The sequence below is a fragment of the Ranitomeya imitator genome, chromosome 7, assembly GCF_032444005.1.
Source record: "Ranitomeya imitator isolate aRanImi1 chromosome 7, aRanImi1.pri, whole genome shotgun sequence".
Taxonomy (NCBI): domain Eukaryota; kingdom Metazoa; phylum Chordata; class Amphibia; order Anura; family Dendrobatidae; genus Ranitomeya; species Ranitomeya imitator.
Window position 1 is genome coordinate 9,476,478 of NC_091288.1, and position 24,963 is coordinate 9,501,440.

The 24,963-nt window shown below is 44.6% G+C and overlaps 1 protein-coding gene and 1 long non-coding RNA gene across 2 annotated transcripts in view; one reads left to right on the forward strand and one right to left on the reverse strand.

The window, feature by feature from the left end:
• The window catches only part of CNTNAP5 (contactin associated protein family member 5), a 281,715-nt gene that overhangs the window by 15,526 nt on the left and 241,226 nt on the right, over window positions 1–24,963 (forward strand). The gene's annotated exons all lie outside the window — the stretch shown is intronic.
• LOC138644365 (uncharacterized) lies at window positions 5,949–23,352 on the reverse strand. Its single transcript, XR_011314607.1, has 3 exons — window positions 23,251–23,352; window positions 20,125–20,210; window positions 5,949–6,044 (listed from the first exon to the last, which is right to left on the reverse strand). It is a non-coding gene; the product is annotated as an uncharacterized lncRNA (long non-coding RNA).

The following is a 24,963-nucleotide window of genomic DNA, read 5'->3' on the forward strand; positions in this document are numbered from 1 at the left end:
TGCAAGTTGTTTTATATCAGAATTCCGGAGTAAACACCTTGATGAACGGGACGGATGTTTGTGCCTAATTGGGTTGTGAGCAAAGGTGGCCTCAGATTTATTGTCTAATAAGACAAATACTAAACCGCGGAGAAAGACGCCATTATTAATCCTGAACGGTAATTACTTCCCAGAGAGAAATATCATTAATGTGAAAATAAATCTAGAAGTAATTTACACCAAAATAAGTGAATTATTACACAGGAGACGTGAGTCCCAGAGTCGCTTATGAGCCTCTTATATTGCTGGGTGTAATCACTATTGACCTCCGTCATGGTGCCTAAAGATTACACAGGAGCAAAAGTAACATTTCAAGAGCTGCTTTGGATATTCCATGTAATCTTTATGTTTTTTGGTGCGCTAAATCCGAACATTACTTCCATTTTGTCATAGGACATCATGTAACTTTGTTAAATAAGGTAATACCATGAAATAAATGAAAATATAGTCTTATAAAACTAATTTTTTGTTACAAATTTTTCATGAAAATCATTTTTGAACTGAAATGAGCTCACTAATATCGATTTTTGTTCCGTGTCAGGCTCCTCTTGGTACATTTACGGTTGTGAGGAGCATCTGGAAGGACTCCCTGAAGCATCGTACAGTAGTCTGCCATCATTGTAATGCTCCATTTTCCCTGGTATCTTTTTTCCATCTCTTTAATGTCCAGGTGGAATCGTTCATCTTGCTCTTCACTCACAGCTCCCAAATTTTCAGGAAAGTTGTCGTCGTGGGAATGGAGGAACTTTCAACCTCATCAGGCAACCTAAAGCTTGAAATATTTTCAGCCTTCGTCCGGCGATCGTTTTGTAGTCAGGATCTTTTTCATTGCCTAAAAATGTATCTACGACCTCTTTAAATGCAATCCACCCTTCTTTTTCAGGATCCGTCATGGTATTGACAAACTCTTTATCAGCTATAAGCCTTCTAATGTCTGGTCTGACGAACACACCTTCCTACAATTTTGCCTCCGAGAGGCTTGGAAGCTTGGTCACCACTTGGACCCCATCTCTTGGAAGTGATTTTATGAATTGCTTCATGAAGCCAAAGTTTATGTGGAGAGATGGTAGAAACATTTTATAGGCAGGTATCAAAGTTTCTCGGAGGATATTTTTTCAGCGACTCTGAGCACCCTCGGCTGCCATCTCTCCTTGATCCAGTGATTTTTTGGTCTCAACTGTCCCGCAAACACAGCGAACAAGGGTATTTGGTATACCCAGCTTGTTGCCTGAGCAGCATGCACGAGACCTTCAAATCCCCACACACTTGCCAACCGTGGTCTTCATATTTAAGCTTACGAAGACCCAAATCGAAGTTCTCGTAGGTTTCCTTCGAGTGTACGGAATCATCTACAGGGATGGAAGCGTAAAAAAACGCCGCCGTTGTAAAGTAAAACTGCTTTGAGACTTTTTGTTAAAGAATCTATAACAAGACGCCATTGCGCTGGATCATATTGGATTTTTTTTTATATTGAACCATCAAACCTTCGACATCGATGCAATAAACCAACTTGTGTTCCTGGTCAAAGTAAGGAACAAACTCCATTTCTGAACCATGAAAAAGATGCTTGTGGTAACATTAAATTCCTGCTTTTGAGCCTTGATCCGAGTAACTCAGCGGCATCTTTGGGAGGATTCAAGTCTCTTACTAAATCCTTCATCTCCTCCTGGGAAAATATGTTGGTCTTGAATCATCTTCAAAGTTAGAACTTGATTCGTCATCTGGTTGAGGAATGATTCCAACTTCATCGGAGCTCGGTATCTCTTCCAAGGTGGCAGGAGCCTTGGGTGTTGGTATATCTGTGCCATGGGGGATGGGACACAGTGAAGAGATGGAATGCTTCCATTTGGAATTATACCCTTTCACGTTGCATGATAAAAAGTAACCGTCATCACTATGGTTCTTCTGCTCTCGTCATACCATAGGAATCCCATAATGAAAGCTTTTTTCTTACCCTTGAACCAGTTTCAGAGGTCCTCACCACACCGTTTGTACTTTACGAGGCGCCCACACTTTATCTTCTTCTCCAAGCTTTAGTCTGAAGTATGTTAAGTATACTTTTATCACAAAGTCTGTAATATTCAGCTGTTGATTCAACACAACAGAAACGGTCAGGAGAATTAATAAACTTCCACAAAGCCATGACGCTAATTTGGGGAAACACTGTTGATGAATGAAATTCCAATGCAAGGTTCTTGAAAGCGTAAGGACCTTTCGTTATGTCACTTACCACCTGACTGCCACCAGCCAATCACACACTTCCTATTGATGTTCATGGGGAAAGACAATAAGCCGCCTGTCGAGGATTCACACCAGAGTTTGCAGAAGAACCTGTAGGTTTCTGGCATGTCCTGACGTTTAGGATTTTTTTCAATATTTTTTTTCATTATCAAAACACCAAAATTCATGGAAATTATATGAAAATAATCAAACAGCTTTTTAGCCGCAGACCTGTGTCATTATTGACGCATTGTTTCCTTTCTCCCTTTCCATGTGTCGGTCCTTACTGTAGTTTTGCCATGATATTCCTGGACGTGGAAGCTCTGGATGAGCAATACTGGAAGTGTCTTGCAGACGGGAGGTTGGTGAATGCTAGGAAAGCTCTGACAGTTATGGATCGGCCATACAGACTGCGAGCAGCTACATTTATCTAAAATGTGATACATTGTATAATTAAAGGGATCCTCCAGGCATAAGATATCGATGGCTTCTCCTCAGGACAGATCATCAGTATCAGATTGGTGGGGGGTCCGACACCCAGCACAACCCACCAATCAGCTCCTAGCTGGTCCGTTGGTGGCTGGATGTACGTACTGGACGGAGCCAATGAGAGCTGATCGGAGGGATGTGTCGGGTGCCGGACCCCACCAATCTGATACTGATGATCTATCCTAAGGAGACGCCATCGATATCTTACGCCCAGAGAGCCCCTGTAAGTATCTGATTATAAGGACGGATCTTACTGTGGATGCACTAAGTGATCACGTATACATTGCAGATGGGGCTGAGGATAGGATGAGATCTTTCCTGGTGACTGACCAAGGCCCGACATCCTATAATATCATTACTGAGGTTTCTCTCTGGATTTCACTGTCAGATCAGGATTTTAGCAAATGGAAAAAGGCGTCAATAATACAAAGTGAGGGGCCTGATCTGAGCGCTGTCACGGCCGCCTGCTCCTCACCACCATTACATTGTGAGCTAACTGGATTTTATGTTTTCTACCAGTCCCCAAACGTGTAAAAACTTCTCCCCTTCTCCCCGTACAAGAAGTGCGTCCGCCGCCTCCGTCTGATACTTCACTTCAGCCAAGATTGTGTCAGGACATGTCAGGGAGATGAGATTACTCAGGAGAAAAGTGCGTTATCTCTACACAAGTGTTCAGTGCTAGCAAGCTATGGTTCTTTATTCAAAATTACCATTTTTCTGGAAGATCATGACACTACTTGTTTCTTTCTACTGAGCAGAGAGCAACTTTCCCTGAAGAATCTCACAATGATCAAAGGTAACTAAGAGCAGCTGAGCCAGAGACAGAACTTAATGCCTGGTGGTTAGAGAGGACCAGTGAGGGATCACCTGGGGAGGTGGATTCCATAAGCCAGAGGTGTCAAACTGTATTCCTCGAGGGCCTCAAACCAAGCGTGTTTTCAAGATTTCCTTAGCATTGCACAAGGTGCTGGAATCATTATGTGTGTAGGTGATTAAATTATCACCTGTGCAACACAAGGAAATCCTGAAAACATGACCTGTTTGCAGCCCTCGAGGAATGCAGTTTGACACCCCTGCCATAAGCCATAGGTCAGGATGAACAGCTCGGACCAGAGGCATTAGTGCAACAAGATACCTCAGAGCTGCATACTCTGGATGGCGCATGGAACAGCAGAGCTGGGTGAGCAGGTCACCACACAGAGCAGCAGGAATAGTGAAGCTGGATATGCTGGAGAGGGAGGCATTGGCACAGCAGAGCTCGGAACTGCAGAGTCGGATTTGCAGACAAGCACCTTGGAATAGAAGAGCTGTATTTATCAGGTGGCACAAGAAGTGCAAAAAAATCAGCAATTTGGTATCAGCTTGGATTTCCAATCACCTGAATACTCAGGCGGCGAGCAGCTGCCTGATCCAGCCTTACAAGGCCTCGGAGAATGACATCAGAAGTTGTCTGACATATTTCTATCCTGAAAAATTTTAAAATGAAACATTCTATTAAATGAGAACAAGCAAAAATCTGGAAAATGTGAGAACATGCACAAGAATAAACTTTACTTCCTAAGAACGGAATATACCCCTTTATCTACGTGTGCACACAGTGCATCGCAATTAGATTTTTATGCAAATTCTGCACAGAAAATCCACATATAATTCAATTGAGCTTTATTGGCAGGACTAAGTACATGTTAGCATTGCCAAAGCATATGGTAAAAATAATCTGCAGATAACCTAAAAATCCACGGGAAATGCTTTTTCTACAATTTCTTGATATGCATATCTCATTATTTGTCCGTCCATCACACGAGCAGGACAGACAGCAAGCGGAGATCTTCCCATCTGACAGCAAGCGGAGATCTTCCCATCTGACAGCAAGCGGAGATCTTCCCATCTGACAGCAAGCGGAGATCTTCCCATCTGACAGCAAGCGGAGATCTTCCCATCTGACAGCAAGCGGAGATCTTCCCATCTGACAGCAAGCGGAGATCTTCCCATCTGACAGCAAGCGGATATCTTCACATCTGACAGCAAGCGGAGATCTTCACATCTGACAGCAAGCGGAGATCTTCACATCTGACAGCAAGCGGAGATCTTCCCATCTGACAGCAAGCGGAGATCTTCACATCTGACAGCAAGCGGAGATCTTCACATCTGACAGCAAGCGGAGATCTTCCCATCTGACAGCAAGCGGAGATCTTCACATCTGACAGCAAGCGGAGATCTTCACATCTGACAGCAAGCGGAGATCTTCCCATCTGACAGCAAGCGGAGATCTTCACATCTGACAGCAAGCGGAGATCTTCCCATCTGACAGCAAGCGGAGATCTTCCCATCTGACAGCAAGCGGAGATCTTCCCATCTGACAGCAAGCGGAGATCTTCCCATCTGACAGCAAGCGGAGATCTTCACATCTGACAGCAAGCGGAGATCTTCCCATCTGACAGCAAGCGGAGATCTTCACATCTGACAGCAAGCGGAGATCTTCACATCTGACAGCAAGCGGAGATCTTCACATCTGACAGCAAGCGGAGATCTTCACATCTGACAGCAAGCGGAGATCTTCCCATCTGACAGCAAGCGGAGATCTTCAAATCTGACAGCAAGCGGAGATCTTCCCATCTGACAGCAAGCGGAGATCTTCCCATCTGACAGCAAGCGGAGATCTTCCCATCTGACAGCAAGCGGAGATCTTCACATCTGACAGCAAGCGGAGATCTTCCCATCTGACAGCAAGCGGAGATCTTCCCATCTGACAGCAAGCGGAGATCTTCACATCTGACAGCAAGCGGAGATCTTCACATCTGACAGCAAGCGGAGATCTTCACATCTGACAGCAAGCGGAGATCTTCACATCTGACAGCAAGCGGAGATCTTCACATCTGACAGCAAGCGGAGATCTTCCCATCTGACAGCAAGCGGAGATCTTCACATCTGACAGCAAGCGGAGATCTTCCCATCTGACAGCAAGCGGAGATCTTCCCATCTGACAGCAAGCGGAGATCTTCCCATCTGACAGCAAGCGGAGATCTTCACATCTGACAGCAAGCGGAGATCTTCCCATCTGACAGCAAGCGGAGATCTTCCCATCTGACAGCAAGCGGAGATCTTCACATCTGACAGCAAGCGGAGATCTTCCCATCTGACAGCAAGCGGAGATCTTCACATCTGACAGCAAGCGGAGATCTTCCCATCTGACAGCAAGCGGAGATCTTCCCATCTGACAGCAAGCGGAGATCTTCCCATCTGACAGCAAGCGGAGATCTTCCCATCTGTTGCTCCTGGTAAGGGCAGAACGTCTCCTGTAATTTATATAATTGTGTGATAATTAGTGAATTCCACCCAATGGTACGAGTGTCTGACATTTACTGATAAAGGTCACAATTATCCACAGTGAATCATTATGAAGCTTGGACATCAGACATCTGTGCCGGACCCGGGATTCCCTCCGACATGGAGGTCTCAGAAGAACAAGTATAGCAATTCATTTTTATGTCGTAATTAAATATTATTGCTATTATCATTAATGAGTGAATCTCCATAACTTTGTTGCGGCCGGATGAGCTCGAGTTGATTGTGCCTCTGCCAGTTATAAGCTCTGAAGTCTGCGGCCTCCATAACATAAGAAATGGAGGGATGTGGTCACAAAATAATAAAACCTTTCTATTCTCCTGTCCTTGGCCCCAACGTGTCTTATGGAGCTGCCCCAGGTCAGTTAATTAATGACCTTCAAATGAATCTAGCAAAATGGCATCCAACTGGCCACCACCTGGATGGACAAGAGTCGAATGATGGAAAACTGCGAACATTTGGTTTCCCCGAGATTCTATGAACATTAGTGACAAATTAGTTCCCAATCTCTGATTCTTCGTATTACTTCTAAGTCACCTGCTGGTTTGTTAGATTACAGCATAAATCGCAGCAGGATACAACAAAGTAAACCTGGCCTTTCTGACCTAATGGCAAAACAGAACAAAAATAAGGTTCAATAGTCCTTTTTCTGCAGGATACACCCACAGGTAACACACAAAGGCCTCAGCCCCTCCTGGAGCCACGTGTGGAGACTTTCCTCTCCAAACACATAAGAGAGAAAAAAAAACAGTGGCTCAACATTTACCTCCCAGCCGCTGCCTGGAGGTGACGATATGGTGAGTAGGACTCCGGCCCTTCTCTCACCTATTCACCTAAAACCCCCATCCTTTATGGCGGATTTACCCCTTCAGCACAGAGCAAACTGGAGAGAAACCTACGGGATTCTAGATCACAGAATCTGTTATCTGGCAACATCCGTGATACATAGCTCCCCTCACAAGCAGCGCCAGTGATCTCCTATCTCTCTGATCACCCCTGATCTCCTATCTCTGTGATCGCCCCGATCTATGTGATCGTCCTAGCTCTCCTATCTCTGTGATCGCCCCCGACATCCTATCGCTGTGATCGCCCCGATCTCCTATCTCTATGATCACCCCCAATCTCCTATCTCTTTGATCGCCCCCGACATCCTATTGCCATGATCGCCCCGATCTCCCATCTCTGTGATCATCCTAGCTCTCCTATCTCTGTGATCGTCCTAGCTCTCCTATCTCTGTGATCGCCCCTGATCTCCTATCACTGTGATCGCCCCTGATCTCCAATCGCTGTAATCGCCCCTGATCTCCTATCATTCTGATCGCCCCTGATCTCCTATCACTGTGATCGCCCCTGATCTCCTATCACTGTGATCGCCCCTGATCTCCTATCTCTGTGATCGCCCCTGATCTCCTATCTCTGTGATCACCCCTGATCTCCTATCTCTATGATCACCCCTGATCTCCTATCTCTGTGATCGCCCCTGATCTCCTATCTCTATGATCACCCCTGATCTCCTATCTCTATGATCGCCCCTGATCTCCTATCTCTGTGATCGCCCCTGATCTCCTATCATTCTGATCGCCCCTGATCTCCTATCTCTGTGATCGCCCCTGATCTCCTATCTCTTTGATCGCCCCTGATCTCCTATCACTGTGATCGCCCCTGATCTCCTATCATTCTGATCGCCCCTGATCTCCTATCTCTATGATCACCCCCGATCTCCTATCTCTTTGATCGCCCCTGATCTCCTATCATTCTAATCGCCCCTGATCTCCTATCTCTGTGATCGCCCCTGATCTCCTATCATTCTGATCGCCCCTGATCTCCTATATCTTTGATCGCCCTGATCACCTATCACTGGTGACTGCATTTTAATACATTTTCATAGTGCCAGGATCGTGACAGGATCACTCTGTACTTGTTTAATGGATAAAACCACATGAACAATGTGTCAATCTGCCTAATTCATCCAGAAGACCAGCTCCTGGTGGATTGGGGAACAGGTCAGGTCAATTCGCTCATCTCTACATGGAACATTAATATATCATGGAGTTCTTCCTGGAGAATCCTCCGAGCTCTGGAAATTGTAAGAATAAATGTATCTGTGCGGAAACGTTTTAATGGAAATGTCACTATTGGATTTAGCAATTTCATGTTTGCACTTAAATCTCCAGAGAATCCATGAAAGACAATGACACTTCTTTATTTCATGCCCTCTCCCTGTCTCACAGATTCTGCCCCAGTAGATATTTTTAGTAATGAGCTTCTCTATGGGACGGTGGAAATTGCCATTTTATTACTATTTAAATAGTCATGTTTAAGGGCAATGGATGAAACAATTAAATTCTGATGTGATGATGCTTCCACTGTAATTTCTCCATCGGTTCAGGCGGATCCTCCATAGTGTCTAACTGTGTCTGCGATGTGAGAGGACAAATACAAGAGAATCAGGATCCGCCACCAGAGATCCCAACGATAAACCTGTTCACATCAATAAGGAACATGCTGGACAATGGACACAAGCTTCCCTGTGGTATAAGCTCCTATGTTTACCCACCATGTACAGATTTTCCCTTCTGCACAGATATAATGTTCTTCCTTTCTTTAGGGCTGACATGGAGAACTCCCTGACATGTAGCACTAATTACTTATATTGCTTGGATCTACCAACGGGAAACATCAGATCCTTGGGTTCTGTCATAATGATCATTATACGTATCTCATTATTTGTTATTTATAAATGATTGGAGATTGTCAAATTGTATCTTCATTACAGCTGTGAGCAGCACAGTCACATTGAATCCTCATCATGGCTGTAGATAACAGTCACATTGTATCCTCATCATGGCTGTAGATATCAGTCACATTGTATCCTCATCATGGCTGTAGATATCACACTCATATTGTATCCTCATCATGGCTGTAGATATCAGTCACATTGTATCCTCATCATGGCTGTAGATATCACACTCATATTGTATCCTCATCATGGCTGTAGATATCAGTCACATTGTATCCTCATCATGGCTGTATATAACAGTCACATTGTATCCTCATCATGGCTGTAGATAACACAGTCACATTGTATCCTCATCATGGCTGTAGATAACAGTCACATTGTATCCTCATCACGGCTGTAGATAACACGGTCACATTGTATCCTCATCATGGCTGTAGATAACAGTCACAGTGTATCCTCATCATGGCTGTAGATAACACGGTCACATTGTATCCTCATCATGGCTGTAGATAACACAGTCACATTGTATCCTCATCATGGCTGTAGATAACAGTCACATTGTATCCTCATCATGGCTGTAGATAACACGGTCACATTGTATCCTCATCATGGCTGTAGATAACACAGTCACATTGTATCCTCATCATGGCTGTAGATAACACGGTCACATTGTATCCTCATCACGGCTGTAGATAACAGTCACATTGTATCCTCATCATGGCTGTAGATAACAGTCACATTGTATCCTCATCATGGCTGTAGATAACACGGTCACATTGTATCCTCATCATGGCTGTAGATATCAGTCACATTATATCCTCATCATGGCTGTAGATAACACGGTCACATTGTATCCTCATCATGGCTGTAGATATCAGTCACATTGTATCCTCATCATGGCTGTAGATATCAGTCACATTATATCCTCATCATGGCTGTAGATAACACAGTCACATTGTATCCTCATTATGGCTGTAGATAACAGTCACATTGTATCCTCATCACGGCTGTAGATAACACAGTCACATTGTATCCTCATCACGGCTGTAGATAACAGTCACATTGTATCCTCATCACGGCTGTAGATAACAGTCACATTGTATCCTCATCATGGCTGTAGATAACAGTCACATTGTATCCTCATCATGGCTGTAGATAACAGTCACATTGTATCCTCATCATGGCTGTAGATAACACGGTCACATTGTATCCTCATCATGGCTGTAGATATCAGTCACATTATATCCTCATCATGGCTGTAGATAACACGGTCACATTGTATCCTCATCATGGCTGTAGATATCAGTCACATTGTATCCTCATCATGGCTGTAGATATCAGTCACATTATATCCTCATCATGGCTGTAGATAACACAGTCACATTGTATCCTCATTATGGCTGTAGATAACAGTCACATTGTATCCTCATCACGGCTGTAGATAACACAGTCACATTGTATCCTCATCACGGCTGTAGATAACAGTCACATTGTATCCTCATCATGGCTGTAGATAACACAGTCACATTGTATCCTCATCATGGCTGTAGATAACAGTCACATTGTATCCTCATCATGGCTGTAGATAACACGGTCACATTGTATCCTCATCATGGCTGTAGATAACACAGTCACATTGTATCCTCATCATGGCTGTAGATAACACGGTCACATTGTATCCTCATCATGGCTGTAGATATCACAGTCACATTATATCCTCATCATGGCTGTAGATAACACAGTCACATTGTATCCTCATTATGGCTGTAGATAACACAGTCACATTGTATCCTCATCATGGCTGTAGATAACAGTCACATTGTATCCTCATCACGGCTGTAGATAACACAGTCACATTGTATCCTCATCACGGCTGTAGATAACAGTCACATTGTATCCTCATCATGGCTGTAGATATCACAGTCACACTGTATCCTCATTATGGCTGTAGATAACAGTCACATTGTATCCTCATCATGGCTGTAGATATCAGTCACATTGTATCCTCATCATGGCTGTAGATATCACACTCATATTGTATCCTCATCATGGCTGTAGATATCAGTCACATTGTATCCTCATCACGGCTGTAGATAACAGTCACATTGTATCCTCATCATGGCTGTAGATAACACAGTCACATTGTATCCTCATCACGGCTGTAGATAACACACTCACATTGTATCCTCATTATGGCTGTAGATATCACAGTCACATTGTATCCTCATCATGGCTGTAGATAACACTCACATTGTATCCTAATCATGGCTGTAGATATCAGTCACATTGTATCCTCATCATGGCTGTAGATAACAGTCACATTGTATCCTCATCATGGCTGTAGATAACAGTCACATTGTATCCTCATCATGGCTGTAGATATCAGTCACATTGTATCCTCATCATGGCTGTAGACAGCCCAAGGATTGATAGACCTGCATCCTGGGGGCCATGTTTGGGGAGTCCCACCGCCGTACTCTGGACCTCCTTGACCCATATGCAATGAACATAGCTTATACGTCTGATGAAGGGTCTTCACCCAAAACAATGCATAATACATTACTTTCTGGGTGTAATAGATATGAAATACTGTTAAATACAAGTTACCACCATGGGCCACAGAGGTGCAGAAATGTTTACAAAAATAATGCAGAAAAAAAAAACAACTTATGATCTTATCAGGCACGAGAAAACTGCTCAAAATGTAATTAGGACAGCAGAACTTGTAAATGATTGACATGTTGGTTAAATGAAGGAATGTGATCATTAACCATAAGTCATGCTGGTAATGATCCCTCATTTATGTTCTATGCCGTTTATCATCATCAAAGGATAATTATGGTTTTCTTTTTTAAAGGACGCTCCATTTACACTAATCAACATAAGAATTTAGTTTAGCTTTAATAATAAAGACTCATCTGCATGAAGAAAGGTTAGAGTTCAGATTTTCTGATACAAAGTTTCAAATTTTTTGCCTTGACACAAAGTAAAATGATTCACCTTTGTCTTCCTGCAGCCATCACTAGGTGGCGCTCAGGAGCTCACTGCCTGCTGGTATTGTGCTCCTTGCATAGATGCTTGCAGTGAGCTCCCTCTAGTGGCTGCAAGTAGGAGAATTTTTGTACACGTGTGTCTATGCAGGGGAGGTAGAGCAATGTTATTCTATATTAAGAAACTATTAAAGACTAGATGGTGGCCCGATTCTAACGTATCGGGTATTCTAGAATATGTAGGTAGTATATAGCACAGGCTATGTACTATATTGCACAGTGACGTAGTATATAACACAACCAACGTAGTATATAACAGAGCTACGTAGTATATGTGAGCGTACGTAGTATATAGCAGAGCTATGTAGTATATAACATAGCCACGTAGTGTATTGCATAGGTATGTAGTATATTGGTCAGCCACGTAGTATATAGCATAGCCACGTAGTATATTGTAGAGCCAAGTAGTATATTGCACAGGCACATAGTATACTGCACAGCCACGTAGTATGTAACACAGTCACATAGTGTATTGCACAGCTATGTAGTATATTTGTCAGCGACATAGTATATAGCAGAGCCACGTAGCATATTGTAGAGGCATGTAGTATATTGCACAGCCACGTAGTATATAAGAGCCACGTAGTATATTGCACAGTCGACGTAGTATAACACAGAGCACATAGTATATTGCACAGCCACGTAGTATATTGGACAGTCACGTTATATATTGCCCAGCTACATCGTATATAGCACAGAGATGTAGTATATAACAGCCCACATAGTATATAGCAATGTGGGCACTATATGAGTGGTTAAAAAAGACTTAAAATAAAAAATAAACATATACTCACCTTCCGAAGGGCCCTTGTAGTCCTGTCACCTGTGTGCGGTGCACGCGGCAGCTTCCGGTCCCAGGGTTGGATGAGCGCAGGACCTGTGATGATGTCGCGGTCACATGATCTTGACGTCATGGCAGGTCCTTCTCGCATAGCATCCTTGGCACCGGAACCTGCCGCTTGCACTGCCGAGGACAGGACGCGACGCCGGAGGGTGAGAATAACCTTTTTTTTTATTATTATTTGTAACAGATCTTTTTACTATTGATGCTGCATACGCAGCATCAATAGTAAAAAGTTGGTCACACAGGGTTAATAGCTGCATTATCGGAGTGCGCTACACCGCGGTCCGTTAAGCTGGCATTAACCCTGTGTGAGTGCTCAGCACCGACTGCAGGACAGTGAAGCAGCGGCCATTTCGCTGCCAGACTATGGCCGTCGCTGATTGGTCATGGCAATGGTCGTGGGTGTTTTGCCGCGACCAATCAGCGACTTGGATTTCCATGACAGACAGAGGCCGCGACCAATGAATATCCGTGACAGACAGAAAGACGGAAGTGACCCTTAGACAATTATATAGTAGATAAAGAATTTGAACCTGGAAAAAAAATATTTCCAGAATTTGAGGACCTAAAAAGAATAATATATTAGACATCTCATTTTGTAAGCCTTCATTGACTTTAGGACATGAAAAGTAAATATAAAAGTAAATTTGATACAATGTATCCTGTCCAAGTAATTGCAGCCCTACAATACTGGATAAGCAGCCACAGTAGAATTGTTTGTAATGTTTCCTGTGTATACAGTATATGTGTGGATTCAGGGATGCGCTCCGCTTCAGTCTCTACTTGCAGATGTTGGTTGGATTTAATGGACAAAACTTAAAAACCTTCATAAAACATCATAAGAACAATCCCTCGCTCCGGCTACCAGCAGCAAATGTCTCCTCTGTAGAGAGATCTTGGCTGGGGCAGAGGTCAGTCCAATGACAGAGGACGAATTATCCGCAGAACTTCTCTCCCAGCTCATCCGGAGTCTCTGAAAATACCCTTCACTATTGCTCTGCAATTTTAGCCATAGGAACTTGTATTTGCTCGTTTCCAAATCGTCATACCAGGCGTGCGGGATCTGTCCGAGGGAAGCGGTGAGCGAAGTAAATGAGGGCATTTTACTGTGATTTTATGCTGAAATGGCCCAGGGTCTCAAATCATCACCCCCTCCCCTAAAAGTCTCTTTACACAACCTTGAGGACCATTGCATCTCACCTTCAAGGACACCACACAAGCGACTACAAAGTGCTACAAATAGGAGATCACAATGGACGTTACATCTCTGAGCATTGCTGAAGCCTTAAATCACAGAGGATACATTTCAAAAACCTGACCTGCACATCCAAACATAGACTCAGTGTGAACAGGTGCTGAACCTAGAGTCGCCAACTCGTATATAGTTAAGTAAATAAGGCAGCACACTGCAGCGCTAAAACATGCAAACTTGAAACACTAAATTTGAACTGCATTACTGCACTAGAAATATGAAAAATGAGAGCGTTTAGTTTAGGCAAGTGTAGGACCTGGTATAAGAGAGACGCCGTAAAGGGGCTACCAGGTACACATAAAATTGGCCATTTTTATGCGCTAAACGCTCTCATTTTTCATATTTCTAGTGCAGTAATGCAGTTCAAATTTCGTGTTTCAAGTTTGCATGTTCTAGCGCTGCAGTGTGCTGCCTTATTTACTTAAATCACAGAGGAGGCGCCTATGGATTTCACAAAGAAGCATTGGTGTACAGGAAAGGCTTTGGACACCTCTGATATGGAAGGAATGATTATTACATATGTTAATAGTAATCTTTACTTTGTAAGCACTGAATATCAGGCTGAAGTCTTCATTCCTTTGTTAATTTTCAGCCCTACTAATATGCAGGTCACAACCTGATCCTGGTGTCAGACTTTTCTCTTTTGGGTAGACGAGCTGTGAGGTCTGTGTGTCTCTCCTGGTAACATAGGCTGGATGTGAGGTCTGTGTGTCTCTCCTGGTAACATAGGCTGGATGTGAGGTCTGTGTGTCTCTCACAGTAATATAGGCTGGATGTGAGGTCTGTGTGTCTGTCCCAGTAATATAGGCTGGATGTGAGGTCTGTGCGTCTCTCCCAGTAATATAGGCTGGATGTGAGGTCTGTGTGTCTCTCCCAGTAATATAGGGTGGATGTGAGGTCTGTGTGTCTCTCCCAGTAATATAGGCTGGATGTGAGGTCTGTGTGTCTGTCCCAGTAATATAGGCTGGATGTGAGGTCTGTGCGTCTCTCCCAGTAATATAGGCTGGATGTGAGGTCTGTGTGTCTCTCCCAGTAATATAGGGTGGATGTGAGACCTGTGTGTCTCTCCCAGTAATATAGGCTGGATGTGTGCTCTGTGTGTCTCTCTCAGTAATATAGGCTGGATGGGAGGACTGTGTGTCTCTCCCAGTAATATAGGCTGGATGTGAGGTCTGTGTGTCTCTCCCAGTAATATCGGCTGGATGTGAGGTCTGTGTGTCTCTCCCAGTAATATATGCTGGATGTGAGGTCTGTGTGTCTCTCCCAGTAATATATGCTGGATGTGAGGTCTGTGTGTCTCTCCCAGTAATATAGGCTGGATGTGAGGTCTGTGTGTCTCTCCCAGTAATATAGGCTGGATGGGAGGTCTGTGCGTCTCTCCCAGTAATATAGGCTGGATGGGAGGTCTGTGCGTCTCTCCCAGTAATATAGGCTGGATGGGAGGTCTGTGCGTCTCTCCCAGTAATATAGGCTGGATGGGAGGTCTGTGTGTCTCTCCTGGTAATATAGGCTGGATGTGAGTTCTGTGTGTCTCTCCTGGTAATATAGGCTGGATGTGAGGTCTGTGTGTCTCTCCCAGTAATATCGGCTGGATGTGAGGTCTGTGTGTCTCTCCCAGTAATATATGCTGGATGTGAGGTCTGTGTGTCTCTCCCAGTAATATAGGCTGGATGTGAGGTCTGTGTGTCTCTCCCAGTAATATAGGCTGGATGGGAGGTCTGTGCGTCTCTCCCAGTAATATAGGCTGGATGGGAGGTCTGTGTGTCTCTCCTGGTAATATAGGCTGGATGGGAGGTCTGTGTGTCTCTCCTGGTAATATAGGCTGGATGTGAGTTCTGTGTGTCTCTCCCAGTAATATCGGCTGGATGTGAGGTCTGTGTGTCTCTCCCAGTAATATATGCTGGATGTGAGGTCTGTGTGTCTCTCCCAGTAATATAGGCTGGATGTGAGGTCTGTGTGTCTCTCCCAGTAATATAGGCTGGATGGGAGGTCTGTGCGTCTCTCCCAGTAATATAGGCTGGATGGGAGGTCTGTGTGTCTCTCCTGGTAATATAGGCTGGATGTGAGTTCTGTGTGTCTCTCACAGTAATATAGGCTGGATGTGAGGTCTGTGTCTGAGATGCATCGCTGACATCAAATTTTAAAGAGATAAAATGGGAAAATATTCAGTGATAAAATAAGGCGATAAGAGATTTTGGTGTTTTCTGTACATTTGAAACAGCAGCATACATTTTTTGGAATTGCAGTTTTATGTCATCAAACTTAGATTTGCTACACCAAACAGACTCAGCTCTGCTGCAACTACCGTACATTTCATAAAGTGAACAGGTCCAGCATTACGGCGATACCGGACCTTCAGGTGGACCGGGTTCCGGGTCAGTGGAATATAATATAACGGTTCTGTGGCTTTTTCTGGTTATTCTGATAATGAATGTCTGATGGATGAACCTTACCCAGGGTGCTGAACCCAGGAATGGAATGAGCGGCTGCGACAGATCCCATTTATCTGAAACTATACGAAATGTGTGTGAGGATGTGACATTGGGAACGTTTGCGCGTCATCTCAGCCTCGGAGCTTCAGGAAGTGAATGAACAGGATTGTCATTTATAGAAATTCCCACTACACCAAATGAATGTGAAATAAGTGGCTCCGGTGCCGGCGCTGCCTGCATGGTGCTGCGCTCAGATATGGCGGACGCTTTGTGTTTCCATCATCCCCCTGATTATTGCTGATTCAGACGATTGAATGGGAAATAGTTCAGGGACCGGGAAATTAATAAACCAAAAACACAGCAAAAGGGTTAATATTACGTATGAGTGAGGGTCGCTTTCCCGCAGGGAGACCTCCTGGAACCTGACCGGGCTGCGTCCTACTGCAGATAATGCGTGAAATCAGTCGTGACAATGTGACGACCGCCGAGATCACCTTGTGATGTGACTCCATGGAGCTGCATTGGCCATTGTTACATAGTGATTATTTCTGATAAAACCCCCTAACATTACTGTAAAACTGTTTACGTGGCAGAAAACAATGAAAGAACGAGGCGTAAATACCGAATATTAAATAATTAGAGTACGATCACACTGACTCCAGGCCTTGGCTTTCTTGTTAGGTCTTCTGTAACGTTCTTGCTTCAGGTCTTAATCCAGCAGCAGATGGGATCTAATATCCCTCATAAAGTAAGGTTACCAGCGGACACAATGCAGGCAACATAGGAGAGAAGATTAATAATATTCTCCGCCATTGCCTCGGACATTGGGTCACACCGGCCTCGTTATACAATCTGTAACAATGTTGCAGTTTCATCTCGTTGCTATAGAGCGACCTGTTGGATATTATATAATGTGTCAAAAATTATGGATTTTGCTCCTATCGTTCAGTTTGTCTAACCTATTGTCAGACCCAGCAGTCTCTCAAGGAAACCGGCTGTCTAAGCCGCTGGAGCCAGAATTAAACTGCTCCATAAATTCTCCATTTATTGTAAAGCTGAAGAAACAATAAGAGACAAACTATGCAGGGTTGTTCCATCTCTGCCGGCACAGAGGTCCATGACTCATAGGTCCAGCCCTTCATGCTACATTGTATGCTTTACACATTGATATTGCAGAGGGGGTCTATTGCTTTCCCAAAAAATATTTGCCTTCTCTTCCCTAACCAGCCATGAAACGGGTAGGGGCCAATGTAGGACTACAAAGCTCCAACGATTGAAATAAAACGTTAGATATATTTTTCTTTTCACTGTATTTTCAATGTAATTGTAATTCCCCGGCTCTGCTTTGTCTGCCTCTATTAGTGGGCACAACTGGTTAGAATAATGGGGCGACCATTGGTAGTAATGCAAATTGTCTCTTCAGAGAGGAAGAGGACTAGAACTCTAGCGCCACCTATAGGAAGTAGCGATCCTAATGGCCAATATCGACCCTCTAACGAACCTTATCACATGACTTAGGATAAAAACCAAAATCTCAATCTTGGCAGCAATGACAGTTTGTTTGGTCGCTCTTCTTTTCAGGCAATGGAAAGTGCATTCATCATTTACTGCCATGAATGGGGGTGAAGATCTGCGGGATATAAAGTATCTGTATTTAGTGGGCAGCCTGACTGTTTCATTAATTAATCCTTCAGTGAAATGAGGACAATTCATCATTTTCTGCAGTAATGAGGAGTTTTCTTGTTATGGTCTGCCATGCTTTACATAGAAAAATATTTAGAATTGAGAGTCCTCAGTGGTTGATACCTTTTAATGGCTGACTGAAAAGATGGTAACAAATTGCAGCTTTCGAGTCTCTTCATCATCATCATCTGTGTAGTCTCGAAAGCTTGCAATTTGTTACCATCTTTATAGTTGGCCATTAAAAGGTATCAACCACTGAGGACTCTCAATTCTAAATATTTTTCTATCTACTGGCTAACACGGTACCAAGATATATTTCTTTCCTGTATGCTTTACATAGTAAGACATCACAGGCAGCTACAGCTCTCACTTGTAGACACTGCGACCTCCATCGCTCCATCGTGGAGTCAGTGGAACGGTGCAGAAGACGGGGTCCGCATTGTCCAGTGATTCGTACAATGGAGGGAGGGGGTTGTAGGACACAACAGGAGGAAGATGCCGTTGCATTTATATACATTTTACTAGGTCTGTGGATTTGACCTAGTAACTGTTGTATCATTTTTGTTACAATGTCTCAGTTGTAAGAAAAAATTGTCAAAGAAATTGTGGCTATATCCAGACATCAAAGGAATCCAACAGTATGACCTAGATCAATTGCATTACCAGGAACATACAACAATAACCGCAAGTTCTGTTAATCCTTTACCTATAAAAGTGTCAGCTGTGCCCAGGTGCAGCCCCGGCGTCCCCGCAGCCATCTTACATGTGATTCTGGAATAGACACTAATAAGATGAGGGCGTCCTGTCGCCTCCCCAACGGCTCCTTAGATCTAAGAATACCTTCATATTAGGATCCTCATTTAGTGAAGAAGAACAATAAAATGTCTCTGAACTGGAAAAGTGACAGATCCCTCCCGAAAACAGACAATAAATCCTCAGTGACTTGTTATATCCAGCAACAGCGAGAAAAAGAACATTCTGTATAACCGAGGCCCTGAGAACCTGCGCAGCCGCGGCGCTGCTCACATGCAAAGAAAGGGATATTAAGATGTCTGACATTACTTGATACTTTAAGAAACATGATGATACGTCTGACTGAGGGTCCTCGGTGACACATCGAGCCCCCGAGTGCTGTGCTGCTAATATTACTCTTTGCCCTTTGTGTAGACAGGATTATTGAGCCCAAATTATAGAGAAACACAAAAGTGATGCCATACAGTAACATATAAATACTGAACAATATCTTTCTATATACACTTCCTTTTCACCCCCAGTGAGGGTGGTCTTTTTTTGTCCTTTTTCATTATGGGGTCCTCGGGAGTTTGAGGGTTCTGCGCAGGATCTTAATTGGTACCAGCAATGCGGTTTCTGGACATGTTGCTCCTGGGATCTGTTGTAGCCATTTTCCCAACTTAGGGGTCAGTTCTCCTTTGAGGCCCTGGTATTTCTCCAGCTTCTCATATTCCTTCCTTCTGATGTTGCGGTCACTCGGCCACATCCATTATCATTATCTATTACCATTGCCGTCTTCTGAATCCTCTTTTGAAAAAGCTGCTAAGCGAAACACGCGTCAAGGGGCCGCAGGGAGCGTTGTGGGAGCCGCCATTTTACGATGGGTAAGCAGGTTTGATTTACTGCAATCTGTGGGTCTGGTGTTTCTGATCTCTTCCTCACCAGCCCACTTACGATTTATGCTGAATATATTGCTTATACACCTGATCCTGCCTCCCCTGGTTACATTATGTCACCCACCCGCCCTCTAGTCTGCCGTCACGTCTCCTCTGTATTTTTCTCCATGTTTTGTATTGTTTGATAGACAATGAATTTATAGGTGATAACTGAATACAATCTCTTTATACAACAATCCACCAAATAGATATACTCCGTTTTCTAGTTTGCTCTGGGAGTTCTCCACTGCATTGGGTGGAGAGAGATACCCGGTCTACTCTGGACCACAGTGTTACATTGTGCTTTATGAATATTATTAAAAATGTCTTCTGATCCTTGTGTACTATCACATATGCAGATACCTGCACCGCAGCGTTCTTCTGTCACACTGGGACCTTCAGCTCTATTCACCCTAATGTACAGCGCGGCTCACACTGATGTACAGCAGCTGATAGCAAAAAACAAATAGAAAAAATATGTGGCTCAGTGGTTAGCAATGTATGCATATACAGTAAAAGGGGGGGGGTTCAGTGGTTAGTAATGTACAATGCCTTGCGAAAGTATTCGGCCCCCTGGAACTTTTCAACCTTTTCCCACATATCATGCTTCAAACATAAAGATACCAAATGTAAATTTTTGGTGAAGAATCAACAACAAGTGGAACACAATTGTGAAGTTGAACGAAATTTATTGGTTATTTTACATTTTTGTGGAAATTCAAAACCTGAAAACTGGGGCGTGCAATATTATTCAGCCCCTGTAACTTAATACTTTGTTGCGCCCCTTTTCCTGCGATTACAAGTCTCTTGGGGTTTGTCTCTATCAGTTTTGTACATCAAGAGACTGAAATTCTCGCCCGTTCTTCCCGGCAAACAGCTCGAGCTCAGTGAGGTTTGATGGAGATCGTTTGTGATCAGCAGTTTTCAGCTCTTTCCACAGATTCTCGGTTGGATTGAGGTCTGGACTGTGACTTGGCCATTCTAACACCTGGATACGTTTATTTGTGAACCATTCCATTGTAGATTTTGCTTTATGTTTGGGATCATTGTCTTGTTGGAAGACAAATCTCCGTCCCAGTCTCAGGTCTTTTGCAGACTCCAACAGGTTTTCTTCAAGAATGATCCTGTATTTGGCTCCATCCATCTTCCCATCAATTTTAACCATCTTCCCTATCCCTGCTGAAGAAAAGCAGGCCCAAACCATGATGCTGCCGCCACCATGTTTGACAGTGGGGATGGTGTGTTCAGGGTGATGAGCTGTGTTGTCTTTACAACAAACATATCGTTTGGCATTGTTGCTAAAAAGTTTCATTTTGGTTTCATCTGACCAGAGCACCTTCTTCCACATGTTTGGTGCCTCCCAGGTGGCTTGTTGCAAACTTTAAACAACACTTTTTATGGATATCTTTGAGAAATGGCTTTCTTCTTGCCACTCTTCCATAAAGGCCAGATTTGTGCAGTGTACGACTGATTGTTGTCCTATGGACAGACTGTCCCACCTCAGCTGTAGATCTCTGCAGTTCATCCACAGTGATCATCGGCCTCTTGGCTGCATCTCTGATCAGTCTTCTCCTTGTTTGAGATGAAAGTTTAGAGGGACGGCCGGGTCTTGGTAGATTTGCAGTGGTATGATCCTCCTTCCATTTCAATATGATCGCTTGCACAGTGCTGCTTGGGATGTTTAAAGTTTTGTAAATCATTCATGTATCCAAATCCGGCTTTAAACTTCTCCACAACAGTATCACGGACCTGCCTGTTGTGTTCCTTGGTCTTCATGATGCTCTCTGTGCTTCACACAGAACCCTGAGACTATCACAGAGCAGGAGCATTTATACGGAGACTTGATTACACACAGGTGGATTATATTTATCATCATTAGGCATTTAGGACAACATTGGATCATTCAGAGATCCACAATGAACTTCTGCACTGAAAGTAAAGGGGCCGAATAATATTGCACGCCCCACTTTTCAGTTTTTGAATTTCCACAAAAATGTAAAATAACCAATAAATTTCGTTCAACTTCACAATTGTGTTCCACTTGTTGATTCTTCACCAAAAATTTACATTTGGCATCTTCATGTTTGTAGCACGATATGTGGGAAAAGATTGAAAAGTTCCAGGAGGGGTCGAATACTTTTGCAAGGCACTGTATGTATATACTGTAACATGGGGATCAGTGGCTAGCAATGTATGCATATACAGTCAGGGCCGGTTTTAGACAAAGTGGGGCCCTAGGCAAAAAACTAAAATAAAGCCCCCAATGCTCACATATTGCACCATGACACTCAAACATGTTGGTTGTATTGACATGTGCTGAGTTCAGGCTGTTCAATGAGTGGAATGGAAATAACACAGTTATCTCGAGCTCCTCTTGCAGAACACATTACTTAATTTTTTCCCAACTTCTACATTACACCAGATGAAGAAAAAAAGGCGACATGGTGTCGCTCTGCACAGTAGGACCACCTCACCCCATTTAAAACAGTATCCTCAAAAAATAAAATAAATACATCACTGCAGTAATAATATCCCTTAATTAGCCCCTATGGTAATAATATTCCCCATCCTGGCCCCGTGTGTCTCATTCCTGGCTCCAGCCATATGTTCTCACATGCTGCCCTCATGAGTATCCATTCTACACCATATGATCTCCCCATCCTGCCCCATATGTCTCCATCCTGCCCCATATTCCTGCCCCATTTGTCTCCATCCTGCCCAGTGTCTCACATTCTTCCCCGTGTTTTTTCCATTCCTGCCCCGTGTCTCACATTCCTGCCCCCGTGTTTTTATTCCTGCCCCCTGTGTTTTCAATCCTGCCCCGTGTCTCACATTCCTGCCCCCCGTGTCTCCATCAAGCCCCTGTGTCTTCATCATGCCCCTGGCTTGCCGCATTGAGTAAAAAAAAAAAAACCACCTTTCTTACCTGGCCGCTGTCCAGCGCCGACGTCCATCCCAGGCATTTCAGTGCCTCCAATTGGAGGCTGGCATCTGACGTCATTGTCATACGCCGGTGACGTGCGCGCTGACGTCAGATGCCAGCCTCCGATTGGCTGGCGGCTTTAACTACTGCCTTGTGGGCCTCAGACGCCGGTTCAGTGTACCGTCAGATGCCTGCCGCTGGGGCCCGATGGGCAGATGAGAAGGGGCTCGATGCGGCCCCCTCTGCCCACTGTGCCCCATACGCCAGTCAGGGCAGTAATGCATGTGCTCCATATAAAAGATACACATAGCTCCCAGACAGCACAGACTACACCCTGTACACACCTCTGATACACACGCTGCTGTATGCTGCAGGGGATGAGATGTTCCCCACTATGCGCTGCAGCTCCTCCTGCTCCCAGCAGCACTGTCCCAGCACACACCTCCCTGCCCTCTCCTGTGCTGGGACTGCCGACAAGAGCAGGAGTTGCTGACGGCCAGGAACCATTTTCGCTAGGAACCATGTTCACCAGGAGCAGTGCACACAGCGGGTGCTGCACTACTTACCTCACAGCTCAGGGCGGTGGGGGCGGGGTCTGTAGTTCTGCTCCCCTCAGAGGCTCCGTGCAGGAGGACAGGAGCGCTGACCAATGAGTACATGGCCTGTGGTGACATCACGGTCACATGGCTGGTCACATGGCTGGTCACATGGCTGGTCACATGGCTGGTCACATGGCTGGTCACATGGCTGGTCACATGGCTGGTCACATGATCATGATGTCACTACAGGTCCTCAACCAGTCTCTACATGGGCAGCTTCACTGATTATGATCAGGACCTTCTGCTGTAGACGCTGGGCCCGGAAGCTCTGCCTTGCTCTAACGTCGGCCCTGTATATAGTAGCTAGTAGCATGGGGGCTCAGGAGAGAGAGAGGAGAGAGAGAGAGAGAGAGACCAGCAAAAGGACTCAGTGGTTGGCACTGTACTATATATATGGCAGCACAGTGGCTCAGTGGTTAGCACTGTACTATAGGGTGGCATGGTAGTTCAATGATTAGCTCTGTACACTGCATATAGGGCAGTGCGGTGGCTCAGTGGTTAGCACTGTACTATATGTAGTGATATGTAGTGCAGCACGGTGGCTCAGTGGTAAGCACTACTATATAGGGCAAAATGGTGGCTCAGTGGTTAGCACTGTACTATGTATAGGGCAGCACGGTGGCTCACTGGTTAGTACTGTACTATATATAGGGCAGCGTGGTGGCTCAGTGGTTAGCACTACTGTATATAGGGCAGCGCGGTGGCTCAGTGGTTAGCAACTGTACAGTATATAGGGAAGCATGGTGGCGCAGTGGTTAGCACTGTACTATATATTGGGCAGCATTGTGGATCAGTGATTAACACTGCACTATATAGGGCAGCATGGTGGCTCAGTGGTTAGAACTGTACTATATATAGGGCAGCATGGTGGCTCAGTGGTTAGCACTACTATGTATAGGGCAGCACAGTGGATCAGTTATTAGCACTGTACTGTATATAGGGCAGCACAGTGGCTCAGTGGTTAGCACTACTATGTATATAGGGCAGCACAGTGGATCAGTGATTAGCACTGTACTCTATATAGGGCAGCACAGTGGATCAGTGATTAGCACTGTACTCTATATAGGGCAGCACGGTGGCTCAGGGATTAGCACTGTACTATATATAAGGCAGCGCGGTGGCTCAGTGGTTAGCGCTGTACTATATATAGGGCAGCATTGTGGATCAGTGATTAGCACTGTACTATATAGGGCAGTGCGATGGCTCAGTGGTTAGCACTACTATGTATAGGGCAGCACAGTGGATCATTGATTAGCACTGTACTCTATATAGGGCAGCACTGTGGCTCAGTGGTTAGCACTGTACTGTATATAGGGCAGCACTGTGGCAGCTTCACAGTAATTATGCTCATCTGCGGCCTCGTCTGTCCTGCTGCTGCTGTACAGATAGGGCTGGAATGGGTGAAGCTAGTGGAAGCCCGGACATGACAGGAGTTAGAAAGTAGTGATTGGTTAAAAGGTATAGGGGGAGGAGTCATGTAGGGTACCTGTATAAGAAGAGGAGGACCCCCGGACCAGTGAACGGCCCTCCCACCCGCCCTTAATTTTTGTTTCTTATCATTGATCCAATTCGGTGGTGTTGGATTCCTTCCTTATGTTTGTCTTGCCATGGCAGCTGGAGGTCAGGGATGGCCTTGGGCACCTCCGGGGAATGGTGACCCTTAATCGGTGCGGCTTGTGT